The sequence below is a fragment of the Lissotriton vulgaris genome, chromosome 6 (genome assembly GCF_964263255.1).
Source record: "Lissotriton vulgaris chromosome 6, aLisVul1.2, whole genome shotgun sequence".
Taxonomy (NCBI): domain Eukaryota; kingdom Metazoa; phylum Chordata; class Amphibia; order Caudata; family Salamandridae; genus Lissotriton; species Lissotriton vulgaris.
In genome coordinates this window covers 1,862,152,251-1,862,165,917 of record NC_141694.1, presented here as the reverse complement: position 1 = coordinate 1,862,165,917, position 13,667 = coordinate 1,862,152,251, and the positions used below count along the sequence as shown (strand labels likewise).

Here is a 13,667-nt window from a genome sequence, read left to right as displayed (position 1 = left end):
TAAATCCATAAATGCCTGCCAGCAATCCCGGAGGGCATAGATTTTGACACCCTGATGTCAGCAAATTGTTTTTTTCCTTCCAAGATAACACAGAGGCAGCTTTTCACAACTGTGAATAATGCCTTAGAGCTGTCCAACTTGGATGGATGAAAATTGTTTAAAACCTAATTCCAACAAAGCGGAAGCTCTGGGTTTTAGCCAAAATGGACTCTGACATCTTCCCTTTGGTGGCCTGCAGAACGTGGTACTACTCTTAAGCCTACCTCATCTGTGAGAAATGTGGGCATTATATTTGACTCCACCCTCTCCTTTAGGTGCAAATTAAATATATGTCATCTGTCTGTTTTTTGAAGATGACAACTATAAAGAAGTTTCATGGTCTGGAAACTAGGGAAACAATAGTTTGTTCTTTAATCATGGTCCATTCAGACTACTCTAACATGGTGCTTATTGGTCTTTCTGCATATTTTATTTGCGGAATTCAGCTAATTCAAAACACAACATCTCAACTAATCAGGCGAGTGCTGAGGTGCCATCATATTTTTTCACCACATTTCAGATATCTGCACTCATTCCCAGTGGGACAGCGTAAAATTGTAATGCTCGTATGTTTTGCTTGAAGAGCTTACCGTGGTGAGGCCCCACGTTATCTGTTGAATAGACTGACTCCAAATACTCAAAAGAGGGCAATTCAATCCAATAATAACCGCTTTCTGCAGGTGCCAAAATGTCTGAAATCTCCCTTAATTCATGCACAGCAAAGCTTTGAAGTTATGGAAAGTTTTGTCTCTGTCAGCCTTCAAAAGATAACTTAAAACTTGGCTATTTGTCTCCGTTTAGTTTTCCGCTACTTTGGCCTGCCTATACTTTCTGTTAGCACACCAGAATGCTTCCTTCGAAGTAGCTGCACGCTTTCACAAGAGTCATTGACTGATAGATGGAGGTATTACCAACCATAAACACAAATTTGCATCTCAGAATTAAGCCCTGGTGGAGCTGGCATAGTTGCTCTACGCAGAGCTCCATGGAGTTGGGCAGAAACTCAGTGGAACTCCGCTCTGCGCCTCCACCCTCCCCTAATAAATATATTTATTTAGATAAATAAGATGTTAAAAAAATAAACGTACCTTTATATGCAGCGTTTCCGGGTTGCCCTCCTCCTCCTTGCTGTGGTCTCCGCAAACCCCTATGTCATACGTACATAATGGTAGGACTGCTCGCGCTTGCGCAGACCTACCACAACGTACGTATGACGTATGAGTATGCAGAGACCTTCGCGAGGAGGAGGGCAGCCCAGACGCCCCGTATAAAAGTAAGTGTATTTTTGTAAATCTCATTTATTTAATTTTTTAAAAATATTTATATGGGGGGTGGAGATGGGAAGCTAAAGGCGGGGCAAGGGGCTCAGAACTCTGCTCCGCTGCGGAGTAGGAAATTTGCCTAAACTCTGCGTTCCCCGCAGAATGTGCAGTCTGCAAAAATCTGCAAGCTCAGAATACCTTTGTGGCCCAATATGTTCTTTATCAGTGTGTGGCATTAAATGTGGTAAAGGTATAAATGTTGGAAATTCACAATGGGTATAATTAAGTAGGCCAGTTTTGGTGAAATGAGCAATTAGAGAACTCCATAATATCCAAGGCTTTCATGGGTATCTGAATGGAAGTGTTTATAAAAAGGGGAATCTCCCTTAATAAGCTCTTTGATAAAATAAATCGTCTGTCACATTTCTGTTTCCATGTTGACACTGATGTTGAACCCGATAATCTTTTGCATGCATGACATATTGCTTTATTTAGAGGTTGGTGGATAAGTTACTCCATCACGAACCTTATGGATATCCTTTCCTTCTTAGCACCAGTGCAGAATATATAGGGCTACATGTTAAATGGTGTTTATGTGTTTAAAATGTTCATCTATTTAGCCTTTTTTATTTTTTGTCTATCTTATTGACATTTATTCATATTTATTTTGAGTTTTCTGAACAAATGAAGTCATAAAGAATATTTGTCCCATTTATTTATTAAACCTGCACTCACATTTGATGCCCGCCAGGTTTTTGCACATTATACAGTCAAATATATTTAAACAAAATATGCACATGCAATTATTTGCATAATAGCACACATGTAGTGATTTTAGACCATCTAATTCCATTTTTTAACTCCCCATGCTGTGTACCTCTATAACTATTGGTCTGAAATATATGAAACACAGCGTCACTCAAAAGAATACACATTTTCAGATGTTTCCACTGGTTTCTGTCTGCATTTATCTGTAAAAATTAGTAAAAAAAAAGGAAAACTGGGAGCCTTAATTATATCCTGTTGCACTTGTTGTAAGGTGTATGGGATATCCTTATGTTTATAGTGGAGTACCCATCCATCAATCTCTAAGTCAGAGCCTTGATGAATATTGTTATTTTATTTTTCTTATGTTAAGAGCTTACATGGTTTGTGACAAACGTTAAGTAAACCTACACAAATAACCAATTCTTGAATGTTGTTTTCAAGAAGCCTGCTACAATTTGTCCATTGATACTAACCTATAACAACATGTAGTGTATGTAAAGTTTTACTTTGGCATTCTCAGCTGTGTTGTAAGTACACATATCGTGGTTTATGTCTCACTCACTGTATTCTTGTTTATTTCAAGATTTCCCAACACAGGTATGAATCCAGTCTCAAATGAAGCGTACTGCCTATTCCCAGCACCAAAGGGATTGTGGACCCTTGCATCCTACACCTGCACCACTGTGACAAGAGAGTCAACATTCTTAGTTTATAAAAATGTCTACTTAGGGTTATAAAACTGGCACTGCATACCTCAACACTTGCACTGCTTCATAGTTTGGAACTCTGAATGAATAATGTTTTATTACTATCAAATATTATCAATTGGCTCACTTATCAGATATATATGATAAACCTTCAAGGATAATTGCCTCATGAAATGTAATCATGAACGTGTTGTAAAAGTTTATCAAAATCAGTCCATTTGTTTTTCTAAATTGTTGTTCTTAACCATCAGAACGGGTGATTCTTTTTTAGTAAATCATTGATTTAGTACATTGTCTCCTTTTCCTAAGACTGTATTACTTATGTAGAAGCTATGCCTTATGAAGGTTTTCACCCTGTAAAAGAAAGGATGAATAAAGTCATGCAAATGTTACAGTTGTATTGTCTTGTATTCAGAACCATTATACTTTACATAATTACACCATTACACTTTGATTCACATTAAAGTCATTTGTTATATAAAATAATATTTTTCATACAGAGTGTAATCCATAATTTATAACCAGCTCTGATCCATTGTAGTCAAGAATTGTTTTCTTTGCAAAGCCTATGCTGTGTAGACTAGCAGGCTTTGCAAGGGGAAACCATTAAATGCAAAGTCATGAAGCGCCCAAAACTCCATCCTAATAATCAAAACAAATGCTATAATACTCTGAAGCAGCATCAGCTACTCAGTAGGGACTAGAAGACTGTTCTTTCAGAAACATTGAATATGTATATCCATAAGTTACCATCCAATTGGTCGCACACTGCTTGTCCTATCAGCGTGTTGCCCCAAAGCACCGTGGTCCATGTAGTCAGCATCAGCGGGTACGCCTCTGCCAGGGTCTTGACATTACATTCCTACTCCCTGCTGACGAGAGGCAACAACCTCGAAACACGTGTCCAGGGATGGCCAACGCGACTTTGATTTTTTACTCAAGACCCTGGCAGAGGCGTACCCGCTGATGCTGACTACATGGACCACGGTGCTTTGGGGCAACACGCTGATAGGACAAGCAGTGTGCGACCAATTGGATGGTAACTTATATTCAAGCTCCTTGGAGCTGGTGGGGCTGACGAGCCGGGTTACGCACCTCCGTGCCACGAGTGGTACCGAACCTGAAGAAATTTTTTGGCAGCCTATGCAGCACCCCTTCATACATTCCTACTCCCTGCTGACGAGAGGCAACAACCTCGAAACACGTGTCCAGGGATGGCCAACGCGACTTTGATTTTTTACTCAAGACCCTGGCAGAGGCGTACCCGCTGATGCTGACTACATGGACCACGGTGCTTTGGGGCAACATGCTGATAGGACAAGCAGTGTGCGACCAATTGGATTGTAACTTATATTCAAGCTCCTTGGAGCTGGTGGGGCTGACGAGTCGGGTTACGCACCTGCGTGCCACGAGTGGAACCGAACCTGAAGACATTTTTTGGCAGCCTATGCAGCACCCCTTCATACATTCCTACTCCCTGCTGACGAGAGGCAACAACCTCGAAACACGTGTCCAGGGATGGCCAATGCGACTTTGATTTTTTACTCAAGACCCTGGCAGAGGCGTACCCGCTGATGCTGACTACATGGACCACGGTGCTTTGGGGCAACACGCTGATAGGACAAGCAGTGTGTGACCAATTGGATTGTAACTTATATTCAAGCTCCTTGGAGCTGGTGGGGCTGACGAGCCGGGTTACGCACCTGCGTGCCACGAGTGGTACCGAACCCGAAGACATTTTTTGGCAGCCTATGCAGCACCCCTTCATACATTCCTACTCCCTGCTGACGAGAGGCAACAACCTCGAAACACATGTCCAGGGATGGCCAACGCAACTTTGATTTTTTACTCAAGACCCTGGCAGAGGCGTACCCGCTGATGCTGACTACATGGACCACGGTGCTTTGGGGCAACACGCTGATAGGACAAGCAGTGTGCGACCAATTGGATTGTAACTTATATTCAAGCTCCTTGGAGCTGGTGGGGCTGACGAGCCGGGTTAAGCACCTGCGTGCCACGAGTGGTACCGAACCTGAAGACATTTTTTGGCAGCCTATGCAGCACCCCTTCATACATTCCTACTCGCTGCTGACGAGAGGCAACAACCTCGAAACACGTGTCCAGGGATGGCCAACGCGACTTTGATTTTTTACTCAAGACCCTGGCAGAGGCGTACCCGCTGATGCTGACTACATGGACCACGGTGCTTTGGGGCAACACGCTGATAGGACAAGCAGTGTGTGACCAATTGGATTGATGCATATCCATAAGTATTTGCCGAAATACAAAAATAAGTTCATAAAGGAAAACACGGCACAGGAAGTACAGCAATTGACTGGGATCATACAATGTGGTCAAGCAAGGAAGCTGGGATTGAACTCTGGGTTCTCAATTTCACAATGTTCAGTTCACCTATTACATGGACTTCTCGATCCCACACCGTTAACACCATCAATAAATAAACGTTTCTCATCATAAATCCAGCTGAAACTAGTAATTTTTCTTGAAAAAAATACAATGCGATGTTATGGGAAGGTAGGGCACTAGGCTGTTGTGTTTTCTTGCAGGGATTATAGGTTCATAATACAACACCTATCCTGGACTTAACGAAGAGATTGACTTGAGGACACACTCAGCCTCTCTGTGATGGAAACTCCACTCTTTACCTAAACATAAAACCCTCAGAGATGCCCATGACTGTATTCCATCGAAATAGCAAAGAAAAAACATTGTGACAAGATTATTTTGTCAAAAATACTGTCAACTCAATTCAATTAAATTCTCTTTTTTCTGTTTATGGAAATAAAACAATAACAGTACTCAATAAAAACAGCACTACTAATACATAACTTAATAAAAGCAGAAGCTCATATCTGAATGCCCCGCCCGTCCCTTATTCAGTAGCCTGTAACATTTGTGTTATTACATCATGGAATCCATCTCTTAAAAGGCAGACCAAGTTGTATATGACAAACCGGTTACAATAAAAATCACGGTCTCCGGGGTCTGCCATTACTCATTTACTATAATTTATTCAATTCCTCAAGTATTGTTATAGTCAAAGACAGTGTGTGGGAGATAAATTTGCAAAGTTCATAGTTTTAGACTTCCAAATGTCCAAGGTTTTTCCTTCTTCCCAGGGCAGATATCATGAATGCTATGACACATTGACATATATCCCCATTCTCCAAAGCACATAATTAGTAAAAGGTGTCCTCATAATAAATATAGTTGCCAGATTTAAAAATCAGTGCTAAAAATCGTTTCCTAAGGTCCTTGTAAAAACTGCAGATTAGGATAAAGTGCAAAATGCTTCGGCTAGTTCTACTGTCACCTGGGAAGTTTGGTAAGTTCATACATCGTGTCCCAATTTTAGGGAAAGACTAGGGCCAGCAGCCAACCCGCGACTTGGACAGAAGTGCGCACTACATACAGTATATACATATATTTAACACAAATTAACAATAAAATACTTTAGCATTACTCACATTATTTTTTATATGACTCTAAATGTTTTCAGTCACAAAAATGTATTGTTACAAATTATTACATCTATTTCTGAAGATATCATCCTTGTTAAAGAATTAACAATTGAATTTGCATGTCATTGAAATAAATATAACTTAAGCAACCGCCCAAGGCATTTTGTGACTATCGTCCCTTCACATACTCTAAGATGACGCTTGTTTTACGCGCTCATGCTCTGTTTAGAATCGAGAATATTAACACCATTTTTCTTCTTATGAACATGTGAAAAGAAGACTTTCTATCGAAGTTATTTAGATTCATATTCACTTAACCCCTTCAGTGCTGATGACAAAGCCAGCTCGTCATGGGTGTTACCTGCCCTGTGCTTATGACGAGCTGGCTTTGTCATGAAGCATGGGATTTCAAGATTTCAGCACCCAGCGGGAAAACCCCTAGCACCCAAGGTGTTAAATGAGTTTCTTCCAGCAGAGAAATACCAGTTTTAAGCTTATATATTGCATAATTATTTGTCTTTTAATAGGAGATATATGTCCCTTAATACAGCAGAAGACTATTTTAAGTACCACACCGATAAAGATCAAGCACTAAATTGAGATTAAGAATTATCTGAGATAACTTGTGAGGTAAAAGAAAATATAAAAAAAAAGATACAGCATATTGCGTAAGGGTAAGGGAGCTATTTTTAAATCATCAACAAAAGGGAGGGCGAGCAAGGAGAAGAAAGGGAGAATAGGGATACATAGGTAAAACATTAAAAGGATAAAAGCAAACATACCTATGGGGAATGCAAATCAGGTGTGGAGATGGTACATCTTCACTCAGGGAGATCCATTGAGAGGTGACAAGAAACATAGGGAATTACAGAAATGGAGGAGCTGATACGAAAGATACCTGAAAAGGAAAATGCATGAGCTCAAGAAACGGTAGAGAAAGAATCAATAGAACAAATTTCACCACTAAGCAATATAAAGCACAAGTAAAGGAAACATAAATACACTAGAGTAGGATAAAGACACGAGAAAAAAGATATTTCTGTAGCGTCTCCTGTGCAGTTATCTAAAAATTGCTTTCATTTCATAGGATATTTGTAGGTTGTTGTTTTATTCTTATAAGTAACTTTAAATAAGCATGGATGAAATAGATGAAATAGTCCAAGATTATTTTGTCAAAAAATCATTAAATATTCCTTTTGTTACTATGCTCTAGATGTTCCTAAGGAGACATATTTCTTCTTGCATAGAGTCAAGTCCTGTATGTTAATCACTCTTTGATCTACTTCAAATACCCTAAGTGAGATTTATGAATGCAGATTTCACTACACATAGGTAACTTTAAACAAACATGGATGAAATAGTCCTAATTGTGCTTTGAGGGATAAGCGAGCAGAATATATGTATAAAGATTCATTTTGTCAGTAAGCAATACTTTTGTCAACTTCTTGTGAACATTTACTTTGTCTTGAATCATGAGCTATTCTTTTTGCATTTGGCTGAGACAATTACTTTAAGAAGATCAATATATTCTAGAAATAAAAATATGAGCCCTCTCGAATTAACAGTGACATAAAGAATTGAGGTCCTTGCCCCAATATATGTTCTCTTTGTGTGTTGAAGGATACTGAATCATACATGTCCAATTGTTTTGGAATGAAAAATGTAAAATATAAAATAGGATTATTTCCTTCAAAATACTCAGGCAGGCCATAGATTCATAAAATATTCCTTTTGTTACTATGCTCTAGATCTTCCGAAGAAGACATATTTTTTCTTGCATAGAATCAAGTCCTGCATGTTAATCACTCTTTGATCTACTTAAGATACCCTAAGTGAGATTTACGAATGCAGATTTCACTCCACGTGACAGAAATGTGCAGTAGTAAATCCATAAATGCCTGCCAGTAATCCAGGATGGCATAGATGCTGATACCCTGATGTCAGCAAATTGTTTTTTTCCTTCCAAGATAACGCAGAGGCAGCTTTTCATGATTGTGAATAATGCCTTAGAGCTGTAGCAACTTGGATGGATGCAAATTGTTTAAAACCTAATTACAACAAAACGGAAGCTCTGGGATTTAGCCAAAATGGACTCTGCCATCTTCCCTTTGGTGGCCTGCAGAACGTGGTACTACTCTTAAGCCTACCTCATCTGTGAGAAATGTGGGCATTATATTTGACTCCACCCTCTCCTTTATGGTGCAAATTAAATATATGTCATCTGTCTGTTTTTTTAAGATGAAAACTATAAAGAAGTTTCATGATCTGGTTCTTTAAGAAATTAGGAAACAAGAGTTTCTTCTTTAATCATGTTCCATCTGGACTACTCTAACATGGTGTTTATTGGTCTTCCTGCATATTTTATTTGTGGAATTCAGCTAATTCAAAACACAACATCTCAACTAATCAGGTGAGTGCTGAGGTGCCATCATATCTTTTCACCACATTTCATATATCTGCACTCATTCCCAGTGGGACAGCGTAAAATTGTAATGCTCGTATGTTTTGCTTGAAGAGCTTACCGTGGTGAGGCCCCACGTTATCTGTTGAATAGACTGACTCCAAATAATCAAAAGAGGGCAATTCAATCCAATAATAACCTCTTTCTGCAAATCCAAAATTGTCTGCAGTCTCCATGTGGTGGCATCTCCTTTAGTTTATGCACAGCAAAGCTTTGAAGTTATGGAAAGTTTTATCTCTGTCAGCGTTCAAAAGGTAACTTAAAACTTGGCTATTTGTCTCCATTTAGTTTTCCACTACTTTGGCCTGCCTATACTTTCTGTTTGCACACCAGAATGCTTCCTTTGATGTAGCTGCACACTTTTACAAGAGTCATTGACTGATAGATCGAGGTATTTCCAACCATAAAAAAAATTGCATCTCTGAATTAAGCCCGGGTGGAGCTGGCATAGTTGCTTTACACAGAGTTTCCCCGGATTTGGGCAAAAACTCAGTGGAACTCCACTGTGTTCCTCCACCCCCCTACCACAAAGTACATATGACATAGGGGTATGCAGAGACCACGGCAAGGAGGAGGAGGGCAGCACAGAGACGTTCTGCTGTCGACGATGCCCGTTCCATTGTGCCAATGATATATCGCATGCTGACCTGGATTATGATCTGTTGGTGGGTCCCTTGTTGGCCCATGACCAGGCCTGTTCTGGGGATGGTAGTTTGATGCATGCAGCTGCACTTGGAGTTTTGGCAGATTGGAATACCTGTGAGGCTGCACAGATCAGCTTGCATCAAAGTTTCATCAAATATCAAGCAAGTTGCCTAGTTATGCTCTTGGAGGCATTGAATTATGAGGAACACGTCTGTTCCTTTGACTTGCTAAACTGAATGGCATCCCTATTTGCTACGAATGACAGGTATGACCTTTTGGAGCAGCTTCCATCCCACGGCCTGATTAATTTAACGGTTTGTCCGAATTTGACTCAAAAATATATATATATAGTTTTTTGTTTTTGAAATTTTTATTTCAGCATATTTTGACAAACACTCTGCTTACCTTTGCCATTTGTTTTTCTATGTACTAATACATGGTCAAGGAGAGGGTGTCACCTGGCAGATGGGGGCATTGACGACATCACTAAGTTAGCATGAGCCCTGCTGCCATGATGCAGCCTTTGCATACGTTACTACATGGCTTACATATTTTGTAATAACTGTTTATCCCTTTCACAAGATAAGAGTCAACTGAGTTCATTCTCTGCCAGTTCCTGGAGTTTAGTCTTAACATTGTTAGCAAGGTCGATAAACAATGCCCCTTGTTATTGTTTTCTGGACAGACCCTCACACCTACCAAAGACATGCTAGTGCAGCTGTTGCTGGACTCTCGAACTTTGATATAATGGGGAGGTGGGTTCAGAGACAGACAGTGTCCGCCCACCATCGTGATAGGCCCCATAGTTGGTACATAATCAAAATATTGAAGCACAACACGTCTCTATCCTTTCTTACTTCTTAGGTAGACTCACAACAGGGGATGTGAGGCAGTACCAGATAGAAAGGAGTGTAAAAGATTGAAAGAATATCAGAAAGGAACAGGTGGAATAAGTGTGCTTAAATTGAGCTATCGGTGTTGCCATTGATATGTGTCACGGAGGCGGCCTGCATTTGGCCTGTGCAGCTTGTGTGCATTTTGGAGTCCATACTATCGGAGACCTATCGGAGGCCATCCTTTCTGAAAGTGTGGAATCAACACTTAATTACTTCCATGAAATCATGGCCACTAGTGAAAGAGAGCTATGTCTTACTCTGTTAAGAACAATGTAACTCTTTTCTATGATGGCATTTAAAAAATTAAGAAAGGGTACAAGATTCATGAAGATAGTGGGAACACCACAATCATTAAGGAACAGTAAAATGAGATCTGCACATATAGCTGCAATTCCAGGAACATACACAATTCCTGATGTCTTTCCAGTTTCTTCATTAACTGGAACAAGAGATAATTCGGTGAAAGAAAGCCCTAAATTAACTGAACACACAAGATCCACATATAGAAGCAATCATTGGAAACATCAAGTTGAATTCTTTAATACTTACAGAGCAGCAAACTTTGCAAGCCACGACAAGGGAATTGCCTGTTCTGGAATATACACTTCCTGATGTTAATATAAGTCAGTTTCCCAACATTAATGATGCCTGTTTAATTGTACCCCAAGCAATCTCTCTGACCTTGCAGAAAATCGTTTTCATTCACCAGACTTTCCATTATACTCATCAGTTCATTCCAGTAATAATCAAGTAATTATCTCTGAATCACTATTCTCTGCAAAAGATACTAGAATCAATCATTACTTTACTTGAAAAAATTAAAATCAATTCCAATCATTTACTACAAATACAAACTTCCATTCTTCAATATCTAGTGAATCACCACAATAAACCAACAATTTTAAATTTTCAACATGGAAAAAAAGGAAGCACATAGATTCAAGATTAATACAATCTAAGGGGAAGGTAGAGGCCCACTTATAAAAAACAACAAGCAATACTCAAACTTGTAAAACAAATGCAGGCGGAGGCAAGAAGGAAAAAAGTATTGCATACACTGTCTACTCGCTTTGTAAGTTATTTATGGATCCAGTAGGAGAAATTGATCATTCTAATTGTAAAAATGTTTTCCCTTGCTATCCGATATTCAACTGTAAAAAGAAATCATAGGCCCTTGAAGGACTGGGTTCTTTAAGACCCAGCGGTGCCAGGGCACAACACCTGAAACCTTCGTGGGTAACCTGCTCCGGCGTACAGATGACAGAGACACGGGACACTTCCTTCGGCGTCAAAGATTCAAGGTTTATTTACTGCAGGGAACACAGTAGTCACGACAAGCAACACACATGCAACTTGGGGAGACTGCTTCAAATTGGTTCTGCGGATCGCTCCTTTTATACAGTTTTTACCCATACGACAACACGATACACAAAAGTTTACGACCCGGTTCCCACCATCATCCCCCAGAGGGGTCGCTTTGGTCACTTTGAAACACATGAGGTCCGGAACATAAGTGCAGAAACATTTGGCGGTTCCCTACTGTAAAAACCCATCTTCCCACCATTAGCAAATTCCAATCAGCAGTAAAACAGATCGAGATAGGAACAAGGACAGGTGCAGAGGAAGACGGAGACAGCGGGGAGATCGGAAAGGGTGTAAAAGGGGAGGTATCGGGAAACACGAGATACAGGCATCAAAGGGACGTGCCTAATGAGATGCACGGCTGAGACAATAAGTCCGTGCGGCAAGATGAGCCACGAGCGGCGCCATCTGCTTTACAGTAGCATCCCCCTCATCATAAAGACACTTACAAAGGACATGTGTCTTCCGCAAATATCTTGGGAGTCCCAGGGTCGCGAAGCGGACAGCGTCCGTTCGCTGGCTACTTGAGGGCAAGAGACAAAATGGATGCCGTATCCAAGATGGAACCCGTGGGTACAGATGAAAAACCCACATAACAAACGAACGGTTTAAGTTAGCACAGCGAAACCGCGCACACTTATTAAACTCGTCATTTGCGGTTCATAGATACCAGACTCGACCATATTCGTGCGAGTCAAAAACACCACTTACAATTGTCACGGAACCTCAGACGCTCCTTTTGCCCTCATGTAGGCAAGCACTAGTCGGAATCATATTCGATATTCATCAAACCATCGAGATGTTGCTGTAGCATAGCTCTGTCCAATCGAGTCCCCTTGGTAACAGGTGGTTGTCTTATACATGTTGTAGCACAGAGGCCACATAAGGCGGGACCACACTGCACACAAAGGCAACACGTGAACAGGAACACCACAACGACTCCGATGATCATCAGAATCTTCCAACCCCAAGTCGACATCAGGCCCCAAAACCATCCAAGTAACGTCCAATCCCCTACATCCACGTGTATGGATTCGGAGATCTTATGCAACCTCGAGATGGCTTGATAAACAGTAGGAGCATTATCCGGAATGAAAATGCAGCAGCTCGAATGGATCACCTTACATACCCCACCTCGATCTGCTAAGATGACATCTAAAACCATACGGTTTTGTAACGTCATAAGTCTCTCCGCCTGAAGTTCTGTGGTGATATTACCAAGGGCACTGGCAGTAATATTAGCTGTCGATTCTACCACTCGAGTCAACTGTCTCAGGTTCCTACTATTAACCATAGGCCCCCAAAACGGGAGGAAACCCTTGAAAAAGTCTCCTGCCTCTTGACCGGCAGTATCCTCTTCGCTAATTACGCCTCGCACAACCCTAGTCTTGTGATAATCGGCATCTACAGTGAACGTCGGAGGCAACAAATTTGCAATGAAGCATGAGCCCATGAAGTCAGCGGGCAACCATGCATATGCACGATCATAGCAGATAAAGTATGTACCCTTGGCAGCCAGAAACACAGGGGACGAGAACATCGGCAGTATGTAATTTTCAATGCAAGCACTTGCTCCAAGTCGGGCTTGCGATCTTCGGCCACGACCCATGAGACAAAAATTACCAGTGTGGGGTACGACCCATATCGGAGGCGAGCTTTTAAGCTGCTTTTCGCTAGTGAACGCACTATATTCACCTCTACTTAGGACCCTATAGGCTTGTACCTCTTCTTCGGGAATAAGCGAGGGATCATAGATATCACTATCTAAATCCTCTATAGCTATCGACAAAGGTTTTTGATACGAGGTAGGACCAGAGTAGGGGGAACGTGGTTCTCGAATGGGGTGGAAACCCAGTGCGCTTCGGAACATTGTTTGAAATGCTCGAGCAGACCCTTGGGAACTATACGGTAACACCAGATATGGGATTCCCTTATCCGTAGTATGTGGCATCAACCCACACACCCAACAATTAGTAGTGTTAACCACTAACTGATGCTGATGAAGAAGCTGAATAAAGGAATTGTTGCGGAATTCTACACGTCTA

The 13,667-nt window shown here is 40.9% G+C and overlaps 1 protein-coding gene across 3 annotated transcripts in view; it reads left to right on the top strand.

Annotated features, from left to right (window-relative positions):
• LOC147709678 (uncharacterized) overlaps positions 1–13,667 on the top strand; it is a 349,189-nt gene that overhangs the window by 115,385 nt on the left and 220,137 nt on the right. For 2 of the 3 annotated variants that reach the window (XM_086928191.1, XM_086928189.1), the window contains one exon: positions 2,653–3,168. The exons of the other annotated variant lie outside the window; for it this stretch is intronic. The gene's annotated coding sequence lies outside the window, so the exon portion shown is untranslated. Of the gene's footprint in view, positions 1–2,652; positions 3,169–13,667 lie in introns of those variants that run through there. 3 annotated transcript variants of the gene reach the window in all.